Here is a 22,167-nt window from a genome sequence, read left to right as displayed (position 1 = left end):
GTGGGTAATTTAATGTGCTGATTTCCAGGGGAACATGGGCAATAGAGGCAGGTGAGGTTGAAGGGAGTGAGGGAAACATGAGTTTAATGGGAGTGAAGGAACTGTGAGGCTAAGGAGATGTTGGGGCCTTGTGTTTAAAGGGTGAAGGGACAGTGGGAGTAAAGGGATGTGGGGGCCATGTGTTTAAAGGGTGAAGGGACAGTGGGGGTAAATGGATGTGGGGGCCATGTATTTAAGGGGTGAAGGGACAGTGGGGGTAAAGGGATGTGGGGGCCATGTGTTGAAAGGGTGAAGGGACTGTGGGGGTAAAGGGATGTGGGGCCATGTGTTTAAAGGGTGAAGGAACTGTGGGGGTAAAGGGATGTGGGGGGGCATGTGTTTAAAGGGTGAAGGGACTGTGAGGGTGAAGGGATGTGGGGGCCATGTGTTTAAAGGGTGAAGGGATTGTGGGGGTAAAGGGATGTTATAATGCTGCTTGCTTTGCGGATGCAGCGTGTAGCAATTTCAAGTTCCTCTGGGCCTAATACATTGATGCAATCATGGCTAAGGTATGCCTGTGACTACACTTCATTGAGAATTTGGGGAGATTTGGTTTTGGTATGCCACTAAAGACTAGCAAATTTCTACAGATGCCCAGTGGAGAGCAACATCCTGGTAACTCTCCTCTGCAATCTGTCTAAAGTTTCCACCTCCTTCCTATAATGAGACAAGCAGAGCTGAGCATAGTCTTTTATTATTTTTTCTGTCCAAAAAGAAAATAAACACCACAAACTGACACGAGGAAGCATTCCCATACAATGGCAATAGCTTCTTTCTCAGAACCAGTGTGGATTTTTAACAGAAAATCTATAAATTAATGGTTTTAAACTCCATATTAATGTAGTTGTGATCTTTGTGAAATTGGATGGTGGACAAGAAAAAGCCATTACAAGATTAGCAGGCAATAGCTTAAAAGGCAGAGGATACAGGAACTTGAAGAAGAGAGTGGCGAATCACTGGAACTCTTTACCCCAGAGGGTTGCTAGGTCATTGTGGGGCAGTGGGGTGGGTATGGAAAAAGAAGTAGGTAACGTGTTCGAAAGATTGGAGAACAGGCACAGAAAGAAATATGAGGCAGATCAGCCATGGTCATATTGACTGCAGGCCAGGTTTGAGGGGCTGAACAGCCTACTCTTACTCCTATTTCCTTAAGCTGTTAATGAACTAAATTTAAATTGTCCAGGTTTGATCTGAGCTTACAAGATTGTTTGGACCACTGGGTTACTGGTGCAGTAACATAACTGCTTTGCTAGTACATTGATAGATGATTCAAACTTGAATAAATCTCCAGCCAGTGGTTGTTAGTAGATCATTCTGCTACATACAGATCCCTTTGTTCTGCTAATAATCTACCAATAATGTCATTGAGACATGTTCCACAATCCAAAACTCTTAACAACTGATTTGTCCAAACGCTGTTTCATTTTGGCACCTATTATCATCCCTTTCAATATGCTACTGACACTGATGTGTACCTGACGAATGTGCATTTTAACTCTCTTGTGTAGCTGACTAATCGAATCACCAAACATCACCACACAGAAGCAGGTCTTTACTCCATCTATTTTGCGCTGATCTGCTCTTCTGCCTATTCTCATCCACCTGTAGTCCTCGCCCATCCATATACCTATCTAAACTTCTTAAATGTTACATCTGAACCTACACCTCTACTACATGTATTGGCAGTTTGTGCCACACTTGCACCACCCTTTGAGGGAAGAAGTTCCCCTTCAGGGAACATAGCCTCAAGATTCGGGGGAGTAGATTTAGGATGGAGATGAGGAGGAACTGCTTTTCCCAGAGAGTGGTGAATCAATGGAATTCTCTGCCCTATGAAGCAGTGGAAGCTACCTCAGTAAACATAATTAAGACAAGATTGGATAGATCTTTGCATAGTAGAGTTATGGGAAAAAGACAGGTAGGTGGAGATGAGTCCATGGCCAGATCAGCCATGATCTTATTGAATGGTGGAGCAGGCTCGGCGGGCCAGATGGCCTACTCCTGCTCCTATTTCTTATATTCTTACGTTCTAGGTTCCCCTTAAATATTTCACTTTCCACCATCACTGTGATATTCTGAATTTGCTCTACTGAAGCAAGTTTTCTTTGCTGTAAGTCCCTAAAGGTTGGTCAATGCTTCACTATACCATGTGGATTTTAAAGAGCCTGTAATACTTTTTAAACAGAAGTAAGTTTGGGTTTCTCATCATTACTTGAAGAAAATGAGAATGCCATGTAGCTTGAGATCACAATGTGGTCGTATTTCTGAATTACTTCTCAAGTAGAGTCAGAGACTAATATAGAATGGAATCAGGCCCTTTAGCACAACTGGTCCATACTGACCACAGCATCCTCCCTGCTAGTTACATTTACCCACATTTGACCCAAAACCCTCCAGGCCCCTCCTCTCTATATACCTACCCAAATGTCGCTTCAATGTTGCAGTTCTACCAGCCTTGACCACTTCCCTTAGCAACTCATTCCAGGTACTCATCACCCTCAATGCAAAGAAGTGACTGTACCTCTCAGATTTAGCTAAAGAAGCTAACTCTTTCCTACCTCTGACCACTATAGTTTTGGACTCCCCAACCCTGGGGAATATACTACGACTGTCCACCTTATCCAGACCTCACAATTTTATAAATTTCTTTGAAGTCACCTTGCATCATTCTATGCTCCAAAGAATAAAGATCCAGTGTGGTCAAACCCTCCTCATATAACAACAGGCACAAAATGCTGGAGGAACTGAGCTGCCAGGCAGCATCTGTGGGGAAGAGCAAGCAGTTGATGTTTCAGGCCAAGACCTGTCTACTTTCTTCCATAGATGCTGTTTAGTCTGCTGAGTCTCTCCAGCATTTTGTGTGTGTTGCTTTGTATTTCCAGCATCAAATGGTCGGACGGTGCAAGCTGAATCATCTGCTGCTCAACATCAGTAAGACAAAGGAGATGGTGATGGACTTTGGGAAGACTAAGCCTGCACTGCTCCCTGTTACTGTAGATGGTGATAAATGGATCTGGTGAGGACCTACAAGTACCTGGGGCTGCATCTCAATGACAGACTTGAGTGGAGCACCAACACAAGAAGCTGGGTACAAGAAGGGTTGGAGTCACCTTTACTTCCCAAGGAGACTGAGGTCCTTTGGAGTATTCAGGCCTCTCCCTCACATGCAATCTTCTATGCAGTGGTGAGCTGGGGCAATGGCATTGATACAGGTGATGACAACAGGCTCTGAAAGGCTGGCTGTGTTATAGGAGTCAAACTGGACATCCTGGACGCTGTGGTAGAACGAAGGAACATACAGAAAATTCTGGCAATTCCGGACAAAGCTTCTTACCCTATCCAGGGTCATGAAGGAAAATGCACTGGACAAAGATAAATTAAAATAAATGTGACATTTCCCTTGCTGATTACTTAAATATAAGGGTAAGAAATATCAATGGATGTGAAAGCTTCTTATCTGGATTCATTGTGTTACGGGGTGTTTGAACTGGTACAATCTGAACTGATGCATGCAAAGGTGCACTCTGCAGACACAAAACTTTTCCCAAGCAGTAATGTTGGCTAACGTCTCCACCATTACTTTATTATTTCCTGTCAGTCATCTTATGTACAGCCTAGCATCTTTTTATGGTCATAGAATCAATCTATAAATGATCTTATGTATTTATATTCATTGTGTTTTTATTATTATTGTGTTCTTTATCTTTTGTATTTCTTTTTGTTCTGCATCAGATCTGGAGTAACAATTATTTTTTTCTCCTGTACAATTGTGTATTGGAAGCAACATCAAGCAATCTCGAATCTTGAATATGATGCCAGACAATTACTTGTGTTAAGTCCAAAGTATTGAAAGAAAATTCCGCTCAACCAGTTACGTGCAGAGAAGCTGAGAGACATAGCGATTAGGTTAACAGCATCAAAGCCCAATTCTTTGTCACATCTGAGCTCAATTTGTCTTTATAAAGCTTTTTTTTTTGCGGAATTACTCAAGTTGGAATTGAAGTTTTGAACGGTTCATTAGAAGGCCACTGCTTTGATCACAGCAATCATACAATCTGTTCTGAAATATTATATACATACAAACTATCTATTAACTTCAAAATAAGTAATTCCACACTATAAGAATGTTAATTATGGAGTGATAGGAAGGCCAAAGTTTCTTCGGTATCCATGACAAAGTTCCAGCCACATCATGTGTCAGTGGCAGTCATAGATCACCTTTACTCAGTCTCAGTTCAGCATGGTGTAAACTAGCTGTGTCTGCTCATTTGCAATAAGACTCAATAGATTCTTAGTTCTCATCATTGAAGGAGGAATTACCATATCTCAGGGAGCTTTAGAACTTGCCCAGTGTTCTAAAGTTACATTGAGTCAATTAGAAACACTGGAGTGGCCCTCAAACACTGTTCACAAGCACACTGCTGCTTGCTGTCCTGTATTTGCAAGCTAAAACTTCCATAAACACAGTAATTACACTGGCATTTCAAAGGCAGGGTGAGCTGTCAGCAGACAAGGAGTTCAAAGCATTCTGAGAAAATCTTCGCTGGAACGGGCCACTATCACAGGGTCTGCTCTGCCATAATGAGTGTTTTGGTTTGAAGAGCTTTTATGTACTTTGAAGGTAGACTTTGTAGCAGAAAACCCTAAATGTGTAAGAAAGTGATTTCTTATCTCAGTAAATTGGCTCTTCGGTCCAGATAACCATGCCTCCTCGATTACATCATCAACCACAGCATATGTTACATAACAGTGTGGTATATCACATCCATATGGAAACATACTGCTCCTGTTCACAGAGTTCATCCACTGGGAAAGAGTTAATCAACATTGTTAATCCTTCCAGGGAAAGAGCAGCAATCTCTCTCTCTCTCTCTCTCTCTCTCTCTCTCTCTCTCTCTCTCCCTCTCCCTCTCTCTCTGCCTCATTTTGTCTTTGTCTTTGTCTCTGTCTCTGTCTATCTCTCTATCTCTCTCTGTCTCTCTCTCTATCTCTCTCTGTCTCTATCTCTCTCTCCCCCTCTCTCTCTCACTATCTCGATCTCTCTCTGCCTTTCTCTCTCTCTCTGTCTGTCTGTCTGTCTCTCTCTCCCCCCACTACCTCTACCTCTGTCTATCTGTCTGTCTGTCTCTCTCTCTCTCACACACACTTCCTCTGAATTCCTCTCTCTGATGTATTTACAGTATCACGAGACTGTACTGTTTGCCTTCACCCTGCGAATACTCCATGCATCATTACAGAGAAAAACAACATCAGGTAGGTTCAAGTTTCTTTGTTGATTTTCCATTCTTTAATATTACAGTAAATGTAAGAGTACGTGTTTATAAGCAGAAGGAAACAAAAGCTATAGCTTTCTGTTTCCTAACTTATGGCTGAAAGTTATTGAACATCGTCATTAATCTGAAAATGAATTTCAGACATGGAAAATGACTGTAAGTTTCAAAATGCTCTGAGAAATACACCCTACATCGACACCCCTCAAAAATCAGTCATTGCATAAATCTAGTTCATGGCAGTAATCATGCATTCACTGCAACAAATTACACGGAAAGTAACATTTGATAGAATTTCACTAACAACCATCTATGAGCTTTCAGCTAGAACTCCAGCAAAATGTACAGGAAGAGAAACGTATTCAGAATGTCAAATCTTGTTCCTAGGAGTTTTAGAAAAAAATAATCTTAATCTGATCTCCGTTCTGAAAATGCTTTCGGCAATTTGCCTTTTTCAAATGTTCTCAGCTTTTGAAGGTTAACAGATACACCTGGGAGGCCATAATATGTCATTTTGGATGACCTCAGATGACACCATGATCAGCGTGAACTTAATCTCAAGCAATCTGCCATTATCTGACCTTAGATCAAGTTACAATCTAGTCATTTTCAGGTAATCGTTATTATGTTTGCTATTTGATTTTCCACATTGCAGCAATCTTTCAAGCACGTGGCGGTAGATTGAAGTAGTGTAGAAATGGAGCTAAGCAGTTTATTTCAGTGGAAGTCAAAGGATAATCATTGCACGTGAGCGGACCTTTGACAAACGTCTCGCCTCTTCAATATGCACTGTTCCGTATCAGAATCAGGAACAGTGTCTTCAAGCTCCTGTATCTCCTTCCTGATGGTAGCAATGAGAGGGGAGATTCTATTCTTAGAGTAATTTCACTATACTGTAATTAGATTAAATTTCACTTGGTGTAAGACCACATATGTTGGTGATAATAAACCTGATCCTGATTCTGTCTTCAGGAACATGTCTGAGGAACAGCTTCTTTGCTCCTGCAATCAGAGTTCTGAACAGTCTGTGAATCCATGAACAATACCTCACTATTTTGCTGTTTTAGTTGTACTTATTCAATACTTTAATATACCTTGCTTATTGAAATTTATAGTATATTTTATGTACTGCCCTGTACTGCTGCCACAAACAACACATTTCACGACATACGTCAGTGATAATCAGCATGATTCTGGTTCTGATTCGTCACTCAAGTCAAGCATGGTGTTCTCCTCAGGGATTGCCTTTTGGTGGGTCTGATGGCTGTAGAGGCTGATATGGGATCCACATATTCTGCTGCAGTGTGGACACAATTAGACGGTGGGTGTGTTTAGTGGTTGGGACATTTAGTTATTTAGTCTCTCTTTTCGTAGAGGTCACTCACTTATTCTGGAACAGTGGAGATCATTCTCATGTGGAACTCCCTCTTGGAAAGATCTCCTCCAGGTTTACTTTCTGAGTGAAATGCCTTCCTAGTTTTCAGACGTAATGTTGACTTTCTTCAGGCTAATTTTGATGTTATCTTTGAAGGATTTCCTTTGCCCAGCAGGGCCTCACTGATCTGGGAATAAACGATCTGTTGGGGGAGACGTGAGTCAGGCTTATGGATGACGTGACCTCTCTATTGGAGCTGAATTTGCTTTATCATGGTGGAGAAGCTGTTAATGTTGGCCTGCTTCAGCATGCTAGAGTTTGTGCATTTGTCCTTCCAGATGATCCTCAAAAACTTTTGTAAGACTCATCAGTGGTATTGTTCCAAGGGTTTCGGATGCCTGCTATAGGCAGTCCATGATTCAGCTCGAGATAATAATGTAGGAAGGATGACTGCTCCATAGACCCAAAAGTTTTGTTTGGACCTGTAAGTACTCAAGAGACAGTTTTCCTTAATCATGAGGAGGCTCCTCAAGTACTACTCAGCAGTGGTTAATCTCTGAGTCGATGTCTGCTTTTGAGGAGAGAATGCTGCCAGAGTAGGGAAAGTGGTTGACAGCTTCAAGATTGCTATCTTGAATTTTTATGGAGGGCTGGTTGAGTGTTGGCTGATATGGGCTGACCCAGCTCACTATATGCCTTGGCAAAGGCAGTCAGGATACACTGAAGATCTTCAATGTGCTTCAATGGCATCATCTACATGCTGAAGCTTCATGGTAATGCCAGTACTGACCTTGTTCTTGGCCTTGAACTTGTTCAGGTTGAAAAGCTTGCCGTCCATTATATCACAATTGGGATTCTGTGTGCAGGTCTTGGCCATTGAGGTGGAAGGATGGCAGCAATAAAGATGGGAGATAACCTAGGTGCAAGAACACAGCCTTGTTTGAAGGGTTTTGATTCAGTGCTGCGATTTCCATGGCTGACATGCCATCAAGTAGTAGCCTCTGTATTCATATGTAGTTGTCAGGGCAGTCATCTCTTGATAGTGTATGCCAGAGAGCCTGGTGCTCTACTGTATCAAGTACATTTGTCAATCTAGGAAAGCCAAGTGCAAAGGTTGCCTTTATCATTGGCATTTTCTTGTAATTGCCATGCCATGAAATCAGGTCTGTGGTACCTCTAAGTAGATGGAAACCACACTGTGATTCAGCAATTATTTCTTCAGATCGCAGAATGAGTCAGTGGGCAAGGATAGTAGCAGGCGCTTTGCCTGTTGTTGACAGGGGGAGATAGATGCTTCTATAATTGCCACAAACTGCAATGTCTTCCCATCATGAATATGGTCACTATTAGAGCATCCCTGAGTTCTGAGAGCAGTCGTTCCTTTCCCCAGACCTTCAGCAGCAGGGCATGTATATGCTGTAGGAGCACTGGTCCACCTTCCTTGTGGGTCTCTGCTGAGGTTCCATCAGAACAAGCGGCTTTGTAACTTTTCAAGCCCCTGATGGTATCATGAGCCTCTTTCATATGGGGAGGTTCCCCAATGTCCTCTCTCACAGGTTTCTGGAGGATTTGGTTAGTGATCTCTGGTTCAGCAATGCTGTTGATGTTAAGAAGTTCTTTAAAATGCTCTCTGCGTCAATTGTTAATATCTTTCTGATCCTTTAGCAAGTTCTTCCTGCCATTTGAGTGCAGGGGGTTTAATCCACAGTAACTTGGACCATAGACTTCTTTGGTGGCATTGAAGAAGCCTCTCACATGACCAGAGTCTGCCAATCTCTGGATTTCCAGGGCTTTCCCAGTCTACTAAGAGTTCTTTAGCTCCCTCACCTTGCCCTGGTTGTTTGCCTTGGCTCTGGAGTAGATATTCATAAGTACACAGATATAGACATTTTGGCATAAACAGCACATGGACATTAGAATTATAGGTCAAGAATAGACACATTTTGTTTACCTGCACTGCATTTTCTCTGCAGCTGCTATACTTTATTCTGCATTCTGTTATTGTTTTACCTTGTGCTACCTTAATGCACTGTGTAATGATTTGATCTGCATGATCAGTAAGCAAGACAAGCTTTCCACTTGTCACAGTCATAAACCAAACCAAACAGGCCCGTTGTCCCAGCAACCATCTCAAGCATCAAGCACCAACCTTACATCAATCCCACTCTGATCGTATTTCACTCCCTCAATTCCAACAACTTACAGTGCCCAATCAACCCACCAGCCTACGTCTCATTGGAACGTGGGAGGAAAACAGCAATCCCTGGGGGCAACCTATGCAGACAGAGAGAGAGCATGCAAACTCCACACGGACAAAACCCAAAGTCAGGATTGATAAAGATAAGATAAGCTTTATTTGTTACAGGTACAGTACATTGATTGAACCTGGGTGTCTGGAGCTATGACACAGTGACTAAACAACTGAGTTCCCCAGTAGGTAACATTACTTTACAGAAATCAAAAGGTAGTATGTATTAGAATGGAGTGTAACTCTTGACAAAATCTTAAACATAAGACTGATTTCTTGCAATATGTTATAGCAGCTTTCTCAGCTTATAAAGTCCACACAAGAGCTGAAAATACAGAGGCAAATTGGATTGGTTGAGAAAGCTACAGCTTTTCTCTTTGGAGCAATGGAAGATGAGAAGCGACTTGATAAGCTCAGTAAGATGGCAGCACACTTGGCCGAATTGGCTGCTACGGGGTCAACCTAAGGTGTATTGTCTTCCTTAAAAGTGTCTTTTACAGTCGCAGAACCCTGCATGAGACTAAGAACTTAAAAGGATTGCAGGCCTACTCCACCAGCTAGTTGCTCATTGGCAGAGAAACTGGAGGAGTTGGACTTCATAGAGATCATGATGCTGCCTACGACAGGAAGGCATTGGTACATAAAGGATGTCGGCAGGCTAACGATGAGTGATCATCTTAGTTGCTTTTCTTGTGATTGCAAGACCCTGTTGGACATTAGAGGTGCAAGTTGAATTTATTAATTTATTGGTGAATGGTGGGGTGGATGGTGAGGGTGCTGCATAGTCATAGAGAGGACTAGTCCTTAAGCATGTTTGCGGAGCTGTGGGGGAGGAGTCAGAGTCAGGTGCTCCACCAGAGTGCCAGAGGCATGGCATGGCATCCATGCTGGATCTGATGCTGCCCCCCAGGCAGAAAACAAACTGGTTTGTGTACCACTGCAAACTGCTGTAATATTCATGGACTCAGGGACTTGGACTTTATATTTTACTGTGAGACTGTATTTTACTGCTACCTTATATGTGCTATAGGTGCTTTGTGCTGTGTATGACTGTTGGTATTGTGTTTTGTACCTTGGCCCGGGAGTAACTCTGTTTCATTTGGCTGTAGCCATGGGTATTCATGTATGTCTTGAACTTGAACTTGATAGAGGTGTACAAGATGATAAGTGGCATAGATAGAGTGGATAGCTAGCTAGATAGATAGATAGATAGAGTAGAGACTTTTCCCAGTACTGAAATCGCTAAAACCATGGGGCATAATTTTAAGGTGTATGGTGGAAAGTATAGGAGGGTATATCAAGGTAATTTTTTTACACAGAGAGTGGTGAGTGCATGGAACGACCTGCCAGGGGTGATGGTAGAGGCAGATACACTCTTGGATGGGTACATGGATAATTAAAAACAGAGAGCTATGAAAGGTTACATTGATTTTAAAGTAGGTTAAAAGGTTGGCACAATGTCATGGGTCAATGAGCCTGTACTGGGCTAAAATGTTCTATGTTCTATATATTCTTAAAATAATAATTTCTCACAGTGTATACATAGTGAGACATAATATACATAGACATAATATAATATAGCTGAAATGCTAATAGCTAGCACTTCCTGTTAATCTTACCCTTTGTGCTTGCTGATTATATCTGAATTTTTATAATATGGAGCATGCCCATCGCTGATGCTCATTGCCTAGGTGATGTGTTCATACGCAGACAAACAGTGCCCAGGTTCAGGACTGGTCACCATTGAGGCTGCAAAAGTTTTCACCATCCGATACCTCCCTTGTTATAGGAAAGACCTTGTTGAACTGGAGTGGATATGGTAGAGAGTTGTGAGGGTGCTGCCTGGACTAGAAGGCTGAATTACAGGATGAGAGTGGTCATGCTTAATGTTTATTCCCTGGAGTGCAGGGAATAAAGAACTTCATAGAATGAATAAACTCTTCTCAGGCTTCAAGCCAGGAAAAGGTATTGATTATAACCGACATTTTGAAAGAAGATGGCAGAGTTCGTCATCGAAACGTTGGTTTCGATATAATTGATATGTGTACCTGGCTCGAAGCCTGAGAAGAGATTATTCATCACATACACCAGGAAAACAATAGATCCTTTCTCGATTTCATAGAAGTTTATAAAATCATGACAGGCATGGATAAGGCAGATGATCTCAGTTTTTGCTTTTACCCCAGGGTTGGGGAGTCCAGAACCAGAGGGTATGGATAATTAAGGAAAGATTGAAAGCGACCTGACAGGTAACTTCTTTACTCAGAGGGAATTGAGTATCTGGAATGAGCTGCTAGAGGAAGGGGTCAAAGCTGCATCATTGAAGGGGAATTTGGATAGATACATGGAATGGAGGGCTTGGAGGGTTATGGACTTGAGCAACACACACAAAATGCTGGAGGAAGTCAGCATTTCAGGCAGCATCTATGATGGGCAATAAACAGACAATGTTTAGGGTAGAGGCATATCATCAGCACCTATAAAGCTCTGATGACGGCTGTCAATTTGAGCCCTTCATAGAGCTACCTGAACTTCAGCATTTTGCACGTGTTGTTCATGATTTGCAACATTTGCAGAAACTCTTGAGACAATGTAAGTGATAGATGAATCGAGGTGGGGGTTGGGGAGAGGGGATGGAAGTGAATGATGTGAAATGCTGGCTCCAAGGTAGAAAATGCTGGGGCCAGCAGCACCATCTCAACGATGAGTGGGTTTGCAATTGGATATGGGAAACCACGACAACATGCCAGGGAGATATTGGTTCAAAGACGTCAATGTTCCACATGCTGGTTATGTCTATTTTGAGGAGAGTTAACAAAATATAATTGACCTCAGGAAATATCAATTTTCATTTCATACAGGGGTAGAGAATTGTGATAGTGTGATGATGGGATGGTGATGTGGTGATCAGGGGGCAGTTACGTGTTTCTCTGAGTTGGCGTTGTGATGACCTGGGGCTGGTGATTTGGTCACTATCTTCCTACCATGTTCCTTACAAATTCCAGTCATTCTCTTTACCACTCTCCCGTTACCTCCTCCCTATCACAACCTCTGCCATTACAATTTTCCTGACACACATTCCCCTCTGCCTTCCCCTCCCTCACGCAGCACCCCCCTCCTCATCCCCTCTCCCCCATAGCCATCCTCCTCACACCCTGACCCTCAGATATTCTCTCCCCACATTGCCTGGTGATCTCATATAATTCTGATGTAACCAGCCCTTGAAAGCTGTGTTCCACTCACTGCTGCGTAACGTGGAAGAGACAAATTACTTTGCCCCCTGAGGAAATGGGTCCAGTCTGAAATGCAAACAACCACAAATACTTCTGTATATCTGGACATGCTTTTGCAACTTCTCTCAATAAATCCCCTCCGAACACTGTCTCTGAATGGGAGTCGGGCTCAGAGAGATACCAGAGATGTCAGAACCCTCTTTCCACATTTGCTTTACTTTATTCAGTCTGCACAATCTTAAGTTTTTGCATGGTGAGCTGGCTCTGTAATTCCATCTACAGACTCGGACCAAGCCAAGTGATTGCGGTGACATGATATAGCAATGCTGATACTGTCCTGAAGCTCAAGAGTCAATTACCAGTTAGAAAATTACAGGACGGGTAGATAGGGGAACTGGCCAATTGTGTTAATTCCTTAACTTCATCTTCCTCTGCACTCCCCTAGGTAGATATGAGCCATGTGCAGGCAATACGGATGAGGTGCCATTAGCTTCTTTAGTTTGGCACAATATTGAGAGCCTGTACTGTTCTATATTCTGTATTCCATATCGTCACCACTTTCTGAATCAAGTTTTTCCTAAATTCCGTTAGATTTTTTTGTCTACTATATGTTCGTAACCCTTATATTATCCCTCAATGGAAACATGCTCCCCTCACCCACCCCGTTTTGAAAGTCTTCTCATCAGCCTTCTCCTTCCTCCAACTTTCTATTACTTGCTCAGCTTGTCATCGTAGACAGATGTCATTCTGCAGATGCTGTTCATCCTTAACTAAATCGGCCTGAAACATTTCAGGCCCTGGCCTGAAACATTCACCATTTATTCCATTCCATAGATGCTGCCTGGCCTGCTGAGTTCCTCCAGCATTGTGTGTGTGTGTGTGTGTGTGTGTGTGTGTGTGTGTGTGTGAGACCGCTGAGTCCACCTTATTTGCTTTTCACACTTTTCCTCCTTGTCTCTCCAGTGGTCATTCTCTAACAGTAACCCTCCCCCCCACCTCCCACGGTGCCACCGTGTGGTATGACCCAATGCCCCAGAATTCCTTTCATTAGCATCTCCACCATATTTCCCGATCTCTTTGCTCCTCTCTCCTGCAGTGGCTAGATGTTTGAGAGTGCTCTGTGGGAAACTCCAGCTCACTAGAAGCTGTGTGAGTGTAGGTTGGCGATGGAGCCGCTGGCCATGGAAGAGCCGGGGATCAGCGGAGTGCAGAAATTGCCAAGCTGAGTGATACGGGAAGACCACCTATACTTGTTGTCTCTGTGAAATCCCCCAAATCTACTGGCAGGATGAGAGAACCGTTTGCCGGAGTGCTGTCCCATCCAACATCCCAGCACTATTGATTATATTCCCCTTGGATGGACGGACTGCACTGTGAACATGCTTCCGTAAGCTCGGCTGTGGGAATACCCAGGGTGACAGAGACGTAGACTCAGCCAGCTCCATCATGGGCACACCCCTCCCCATCATCTCAGACATCTTCAAATGGCAGTGCCTCGAGAAGGAGGCATCCAACATGAAATACCCTCACCATCCAGAACATGCCCTCTTCTCTTTCCTGCCACTAGGGAGGAGGTACTAGACCGCGAGGACACACACTCAAAGTTTTAGGAACAGCTTTTTCCCCTCCAATATCAGTTCTGAATGGTCCATGGGCCAATGAAAACAACCTCACTGTTCCTCTTTTGCGCTATTTATTAATTCATTTGTATTGTGACTCATAGCATCTTTTTAAATGTCCTGCACTGCAGTCTTGCCACAAGACAACAAATTTCATGACTAATGTCAGCGGCTGTAAGCCTGATTTGGATGCTGAAAGTTCTGGCACATGTTTCACCTTGCCAGCTGTGAGCAGCTGAGGACACGTGTTGGAGATTCTCTCAGTTGTCCTCCTATCAATCAATCTGCTCTGTGAGGGCCCATTGCATCTTTAGTGTTCTGAATGTGAAAGTGGGCTTCAGCCAAACACCACAGCTTCGAGTGCTCCCTGTTGAAAGGCTGTAGTTGAGAATAATGACCAAAAAGGAATGACTGCAGATGTGTTTGGGGAATCTCATCACCATGATTAAAACCAATAAAAATTACAAGCTGTAAGACCCTTGAAGCTAAGGGTGATGCAGGCTCCACACGGGCTGATTAGCTTCTCTCGGGAAGTTTACCTGCAGGGAATCCAGACTTTTAAAGTAATTCACAGAGACACTTCCACTTATTAATTCCACATCACCTGGCTGAGCACAACAGAGTGAAATAGCGTTTCGTTCAGTCAAGTACCAATCTGATGATTAACGCGTTATCAGCTCCATTGAAAAGCGGCATAGTTCCTATAAAGACGAAATGCACCGACAAGAAAATGAGTTATCAGAAGAAGAAGGTCCTCTGAGATCTCCATAAGACCATAAGACATAGGATCAGAATTAGACTATTTGGCTCATTGACTCTGCTCCACCATTCCATCATGGCTTATTTATTGTCCATTTCAACCCCCATTCTTCTGCCTTCTCCCTGTAACCTTTGATGTCTTACTAATCAAGAATCTATCAACCTCCACTTTAAATATACTTAATAACTTGTCACCCACAGCCAACTGTGCCAATGAATTCTACAGATTCACCACTTTCTAGCTGAAGTAATTCCTCCTCATCTCTTTTCAAAAGGAAAGTCCTAGTATTCTGAGGCTGTGCTCTCTGGTCATATACTCCCCTACTATAGGAGATATCCTCTCCATGCCAGTCTACCTAGGCCTTTAAATATTCGATAGGTTTCAATGAAATTCTCCTTGTTCTTCCAAACTCCAGTGAGTCCAGGCCCAGAGCCATTAAACTCTCCTCACATAAACCCTTTCATTCCCGAAATCATTCTTCTGGACATCGCCTGGAATCTCTTCAATGCCAGCACATCATTTCTGAGATAAGGGACACAAAACTGCTCACAATACTCCAAGTGCAGTCTGACAAATGCCTTTCAAAATCTCAGCATTACACCCTTGCTCTTATATCCTGTTCCTCTTGAAATCAATGCTAACATTGCATTTGCCTCCTTACCACTGACTCAACCTGCAAGTTAACCTTCAGGGAATCCTGCCCAAGGACTTGCAAAGTCTTTGGAGTTCACCTCCCACCATCAGGCAACTGCAGGGCACAACAATCATCAAGTTAGGCCAGAAGGGCCTGTTACTGCGCTGTATCTCTAAATAAAAATAAATAAATAGAAGCCCCTGCTGGCCTCTCTGCCTCAGGAACTTAGATGTCCAGTTAAATTTTCTAACTGTGTTCCCTCTCCTCCCTCTTGTGATGACCTACTCTGGTTACCACAATTAAATATGCAGCCGCTCATCAAGTTAGCACCCACAACTCATTAGAAGGGGCACCGGAGACCATGCAATATTGCACAGGCTCAAGTTTAGGTACAGTACTGTGCAAAGTCTTACAAGCACATACAGTATATATAGATAGCTAGGGTGCCTAAGACTTTTGCACAGTACTGGGTTTGTCAACGTGCAGCAGAGAGCAAGTTTGTCAATCTAGTGGAAGCAAAGAATGGCAAGGGGGGAGTGCCACAGGAGAGGCGTGTGACAGGTGGCAGAGGAGTGCCAGGGGCGGGGAGTGGCACATTACAGACACACCCAGCCCTGAGACACCAGGCAAGGTCATTTGGTTCCAAACAATTGGTTTATTGATTATTACAGAATGTCTCTCTGGTGCTTTCTCCTCCCTCCCCCTTTTCCCAACCATGATTCCCCTCTCCCTGCCCATCCCTACTCTCAGTCCACAATAGAGACCCGTATCAGAATCAGTGCAATATGTAACATTACTACAGTACTGTGCAAATGTCTTAGTCACCCTAGCTCTATATACAGGTGCCTAAGACTTTTGTATGATACTGTATACCTTCTGTTCAGAGATAAAACTTACTTTATCATTATCAAGAGGGGAGAAATGTTAATAAATTCCTTTCACTTAGATACATATTTAATATGAACAGGTGCTTAAGTAAGTAGAGTCCTTGGTCCAATTAAAGATAAAAGATTTGCTTTATTTGGGAATGTACATTGAAACATACAGTAAATGTGCCATTAGTATTAATGGCTGACACAGTCTGAGGAAGCCCAAAAGCATAGCAAGCTAACCATCACCCGAATGTCTTTGAAATGTGGGAGGAAACCGGAACACCCAGAGGAAACCCATGCAATCACAGGGAGAGCACGCAATTTTCTTACAGACAGCGATGGGAATTGAAACACAAACTTCTAATCACTGGCGCTCTAGAGCATTTTGCTAACTGTTATGTTACCGTGCCACCTCTAAAATGTTCAGTTGTGTTTGGGATGGGGTAGGTTCAGGGTTGCTCTGGGAGTCATTGGGCAAGTGTTGATGAGCACCTGGTTCCCAACAGTCCATCTCTAATCTATAATAACCCCTACTTGATCGTGAGACTCAGTTATGAGTTATTATTGTCACGTGTACCAAGGTACAGTGACACAAGAGACTTTGCAAGTGCTGGAGATCTAGTACAGAAGATCTAGTGCACTTACAAAGTGCAGAAGGAACTCAGCAAATGAAACAGTCGCTGCTTCAGGCCGAGGCTCTTCATCAGCACTGGAGGGAAAGGGGACAGAGGACCAGAATAAGGAGGTGAAGGGAGGCGTAGGAGTACAAGCTGGCAGGTGATATATGGGACCAGGTGAGGGGGAAGGTGAATGGGTGGGGGGATATGGAATGAAGTGAGAAGATGGGAGGGAATAGGTAGCAAGGGTAAAGTGCTGAAGAAGAAGGAATCTGATAAGAGAAGATCATGGAGGAAAGGGAAGGAAGAGGGGCACCAGGGGAGGTGATAGACAGTGAGGATAAGAGGTACCAAGTGAAGGGGGTACCAGAATGGGAGATGGAAAAAGTGGGGAATTATGGAGGAGGGAGTAATTACCAGATGTTAGAGAAATTGATGTTGGTGCTGTCAGTTTGGAGAACGTCAAGGTGGGATATGAGGTGTTCGCTCCACCAGACTATGATTGGACAGACATGTCAGAATAAGGTTGGGAAATAAAATTGTAAAGGGTGACCACTAGGGATACAAAATGCTGGTGGAATGCAGCAGGTCAGGCAGCATCTATAGGAAGAAGCACAGTCGACCCTTCATCTTGGCCCGAAACATCAACTGTACTTCTTCCTATAGATGCTGCCTGGCCTGCTGCATACCACCAGCATTTTGTGTGTGTTGCTTGAATTTCCAGCATCTGCAGATGCCCTCGTGTTTGTGACCACTAGAAATGTTGCCCTTTGTGGCAGACAAAGGGAAGGTGCTTGACGAATCACAAGGTTTAGTGAAAAGTTTTTGTTTTTGTGCCATCTGGTCAGTTGGTGCCACTGTGCACACCTTACAATCGGAGAGCTGGTTGCATTTCCAGTAGACTTCCATTGTCACCAGTAGGTCAAGAAGCACAAATCCATCAATGTGTCCACTTAGGCCATCCTGGGGTAGAGAAAAATAACCATGCTGCCGCTGTGACCACAGTGGTACATTTGAAAGTTGAGCTCCCCAAAGGAGTTTGCTTTAAATGTCGAGTAATATTTAAAGCTGAGAGCCAGGTGCAATCCTTGGTTTAGTGGTAGCACTCTTGCTTGTGAATCTCAAACTCAGAACCAGAGGGTCTGAGGCCCCTCTGGATGGGACAGTGAACCAGAGCCCGGCTCTCCCTAAGGATCCAGAGGATCACTCAGAAGAAGAATAGAGGAGATTTCCCCTTGTGTCCTGGTCACTCTTTAGCCATCAAGCACCATCATTAAAACTAATTACCCAGCAACATCCTTGTTGACATCACTGTGATCTTGCACTGTTTTGAGGGAAATTCTGGCAGCATTCTGCATTTTCCACATCTCTGATACAAACAAACTGTTCCTTACTGCACAACAGTTCGCCCTTATAACTTTGTTCTCATTCAGTCTGCTGAATGGCTAATTGATTTTGATATATACAATTCAATCCCTTTATGAATCTTTTTATTATCATAAAGAATTGTAAAAACTCTATGAACAAAGTTCAAAAGAAATTATTGCAAAAGATTACAACATAAAGTATAACCAAGGATAAGTTTAAACCTAGAGTTGGAAGATCCATGTTAGGGAAAATCATAAAATGGGACTTCCTGCGGGATATTTGAGTGACAAGAATGTGTTTCACTTTGACTGGATTATCACTGTTCTTAATGACCAGAATCTGTCACCAGTGTTATGCACTGTCACCAGAACAATCCAACTCGTTTAATACGTAGACGTTAGAACATATACGGACTTCTGACAACACAGATACTGCCTTTCTGACTGTGACACATGAATTTTGGAACTGCAACTGGTATTTTTTTTATTGTCACATGTACTGAGTGAAAATTTGTCTTGCATACTACTCAGCCAAATCAAGTCACTACAAAGTACATTGAGTTGGAATATCATAATAAAATAACAATGCAGAATTAAGTGTAACAGCTACAGAGAAGCTGCACTGCAGATAATCAATAATGCGCAAGATCATAACAAAGTAGATTGTGAGGTCAAAAGCCTGATTTATATCTGACACTAAGACCATAAAACATAGAAGCAGAGTTAGGTAATTCAGCCCGTCGAGTCTGCTCCACCATTCCATCATGGCTGATTTATTTTCCCTTTCAACTTTATTCTCCTGCCTTCTCCACAAAGCCTTTGACACCTTTATTAATCAAGAACCTATCAACCTCTGCCTTAAATATGCTGAATGGTTTGGTCTCCACAGACATCTGTGGCAATGGATCCCTCTGGTCCTAGACTCTTCCACTATTGAGACATCTTCTCCACATCCACTCTGTCTAGGCTTTCATTATTCAGTAGGTTTTAATGAGGTCCACACTTCATAATTCTATGACAGTGATACAGCTGTCCTTGAGCCTGATGGTGTGTGCTTTCAGGCTTTTGAAGGTTCTTCCTTAAGGAAGAGGGTAGAAGACAGAATGTGAGGGGTGGGTGGGGTCTTTGGTTATGCTGGCTGCTATACCTGGAGTCCATAGATGAAAGGTTGGTTTTCCTGAGATGTTGAGCACCATCCACAACTCTCTGCAGTTTCTTGCATTCATGTGCCGTAGCAAGTTATTATGCATCCAGGTAGGATGCATTTTATGATGCATTGATAAAACGGGAAGGGTCGGTGGAAAAATGCCATTCATAAGCAGTCTGTGCAAGAACTCAATCTGTATTGAGGGAGAGCTTGATGCCAGCATGACCATGAGGGTGAATGGAACTACTCCAAGGAATATTTGTGGGAAAACATCTGACACTTTATTGTGATATTCCGTGTCCTCTACATCAAACAAATACTTCAACGATTTTATAACTTTTTGTGTTTCTTCATACGCATGGATTATTTAACAGAGGGTTTTATAATGGTTTCAGGGTTTTACACTGAGGATTTGTGGTTATCATATTATCCTTACCAGAATTAACTCTTTAGAAAAATGATCACTTGAGCCAAAGCATGCAACAGGTTGCAGAGAAATCTCCCTCAGTCTCGGACAGAGAAAATATATACATTATATCCTGAGTTGCCTAAACAAAGGCTCAGCTAGTGTTATTTGCACCAGATGTTTGACTTCTGAACACAGAAGAACAAAATAAACTGCTGTGAATAACCTGGAATTCATTAGTTTTCTTTGGGATTCAGTTGTTGCTATGGCAACTGGGCTCATCTGATTACCTTGGTAAGCGGGTTAAGATGGTGAGCTCTTTACATTACCCTCCTTTGAAGACTGTTGATGCTTAAGCAACTGACAGAACCTCTTGGGATCTGAGTGTTGAATAAACGGTTTCTTGTTACATAAGGTCTGGATATTCTGAAGATGGCACCCAAAAACCTTTGACAAAAGCCTTGCATTTCTCATTGACACCAGTCATAGTCTGAGATTGTTATCAGATTAATCTAAAGTTTAAGGCCCAGTAAAAAGTGGTTCACCAGGAAAATAACAGTGACTTAACTGTCTCATGCATCACACAAACTTCACTTTGTAGACAGCCTATATCTAGGCTGGGGGGAAAAATCTGCTTCTGCTTTAATGTTCACTCCAGCTGTAAATGCAAGCGTTGTAAGTGACAAATTACTGGTGACAGTTCAATGCAGCCTCTGCTGACAATGACCATCACTGAACTACATCTCCTGCCGACAAGAATGAATCTTCTTCTACATTTGAATCGAAAACAGAGCCATAAAGATGGAGAGTCATATAGCACAGGAACACCATTCTAGGCCCACCATTTGCATATGTTATTTGCAACATCATCAACGTCAGGAACAAGTATAACCCTTCGACCATCAGGCTCCTGAAGCAGTGTGGATAATTTCAACACTGAACTGATTCCTCAACTTGTACACATACTTTCAAGGACACTATAACTCATGGTTTCAAATCAATTAGGCAATCAATCAATCAAATAAATCAATACATTTATTTGTTTATGAATCTTTCTAACCCTATGTCTATTTATTTACCTATTTATCTATCTGTCTCTTTACTTATTCATTACTTATTTATTATTGTATTTGTTCAGTTTGTCTTCTTTTGCAGATTGGTTGTTGGTCAGTCTTTGAGTGTGTTTTTCACTGACTCCAATGTATATTCTTGTACTACTTTGAATGCCCGCAAAAAGTGAATCTCAAGTTTGTATATGGCGACAAATACATACTTTGATAATAAATTTAATTTGAATTTTGAACCAACCACCTCATATCTATCTCCCCTAATCCCATTCCCTGTCACTTGACCCATAGACTCGTGTACTTTGGGTGATGCAAGTTCTTATACAGATACCTTGTAAATATCATGATTGACTCTTATCTACCACCCCCCCTTGGGCAGTGTGTTCCAGATGGCTGCCATGCTCTGGGAAAAAAAATCCTAATTTCCCCCTCTAGTCTTTGCAATCTTATCAGAAATCTATGTGCACTGTTCTTAGTTACCTATGTTTTGTGCATCCGTTCTATCATGCTCATTGTGATTTTGAATTAGAATTGGTTTATTATTGTCACCTGTAGCAAGATACAGTGAAAAGCTTGCCTTGCCTACTGTTCATGTAGATCAAGAATTACACGGAGCACTGAGGCAGAACAAGGTAGATCAATAACAATGGAGAATGAAGCGTGAAATCTACAGAGAAAGTGCAGTGCATGTAAACAATGAGGTGTTAAATCATAACGAGGTAGACTGTGACATCAACAGTCCATATTATCATACTAGGAAATTATCTGATATTCTTACTGTACTCTACCAAGTCTTGGGCACATTCACAGCTAGGATGCCTATGACTTTTGCACATACTGTATTTGTCACCATGGCGTGGGGAGTGAGTTAGTAAATCTGGCGGGAATAAAGGGTGTTAGGCATTGCCAGAGGCCAGGGCTGGGAGTGGTGGGGGGGGGGGGGGGGTGTGGTACAGGTGCAGACACAACCAGCCTGAGACACCAGGCAGGGTCATTTGATGCAAACAATTGGTTTATTTATCATTACAGAATGTCTCTCTGGTGTTTCCTGTTCCTTCCTTCTCCCTTCCCCTTTTCCCAACCGAGATTCCCGTCTCACTGCACCACTCCCACTCTCAGTCCACAATAGAGACCCATATCAGAATCAGATTTATCATCACTCACACATGTCATGAAATTTGTTTTTTTTGCAGCAGTGGTACAGTGCAATCCATAAAATTATTACAGTACTGTGGAAATGTCTTAGGCATCCTAGCTATATAGCATACGTATGTGCCTAGGACTTTGGCACAGTTCTGTATGACAGTGGGGTAGAAGCTGACTTTGAGCACTGTGGCACATGCTTTTGGGGCTTTGTATCTTCTGACCGATGGAAGAGGTGGAAGAGAGATTTCTCGAGGTCTGTAGGGTCTGTAGGCTGCTTTACTGAAGTGGTGAACAATATAGATAGAGTCCAAGAGGGGAGGTTCGTTTGGGAGCTATATTCCCTCTAAGCTATGTACATGTACGCGTG

At 42.7% G+C, this 22,167-nt stretch overlaps 1 protein-coding gene across 1 annotated transcript in view; it reads right to left on the bottom strand.

Moving 5' to 3' along the window:
* Positions 1-22,167, bottom strand: part of LOC132397663 (A disintegrin and metalloproteinase with thrombospondin motifs 20-like) — a 517,254-nt gene that overhangs the window by 89,714 nt on the left and 405,373 nt on the right. The window lies entirely within an intron of this gene.

This window comes from Hypanus sabinus, chromosome 8 (genome assembly GCF_030144855.1).
Source record: "Hypanus sabinus isolate sHypSab1 chromosome 8, sHypSab1.hap1, whole genome shotgun sequence".
Lineage (NCBI taxonomy): Eukaryota > Metazoa > Chordata > Chondrichthyes > Myliobatiformes > Dasyatidae > Hypanus > Hypanus sabinus.
Note: the sequence above shows the minus strand (reverse complement) of the source record. Positions and strands in the feature narration are given on the sequence as shown.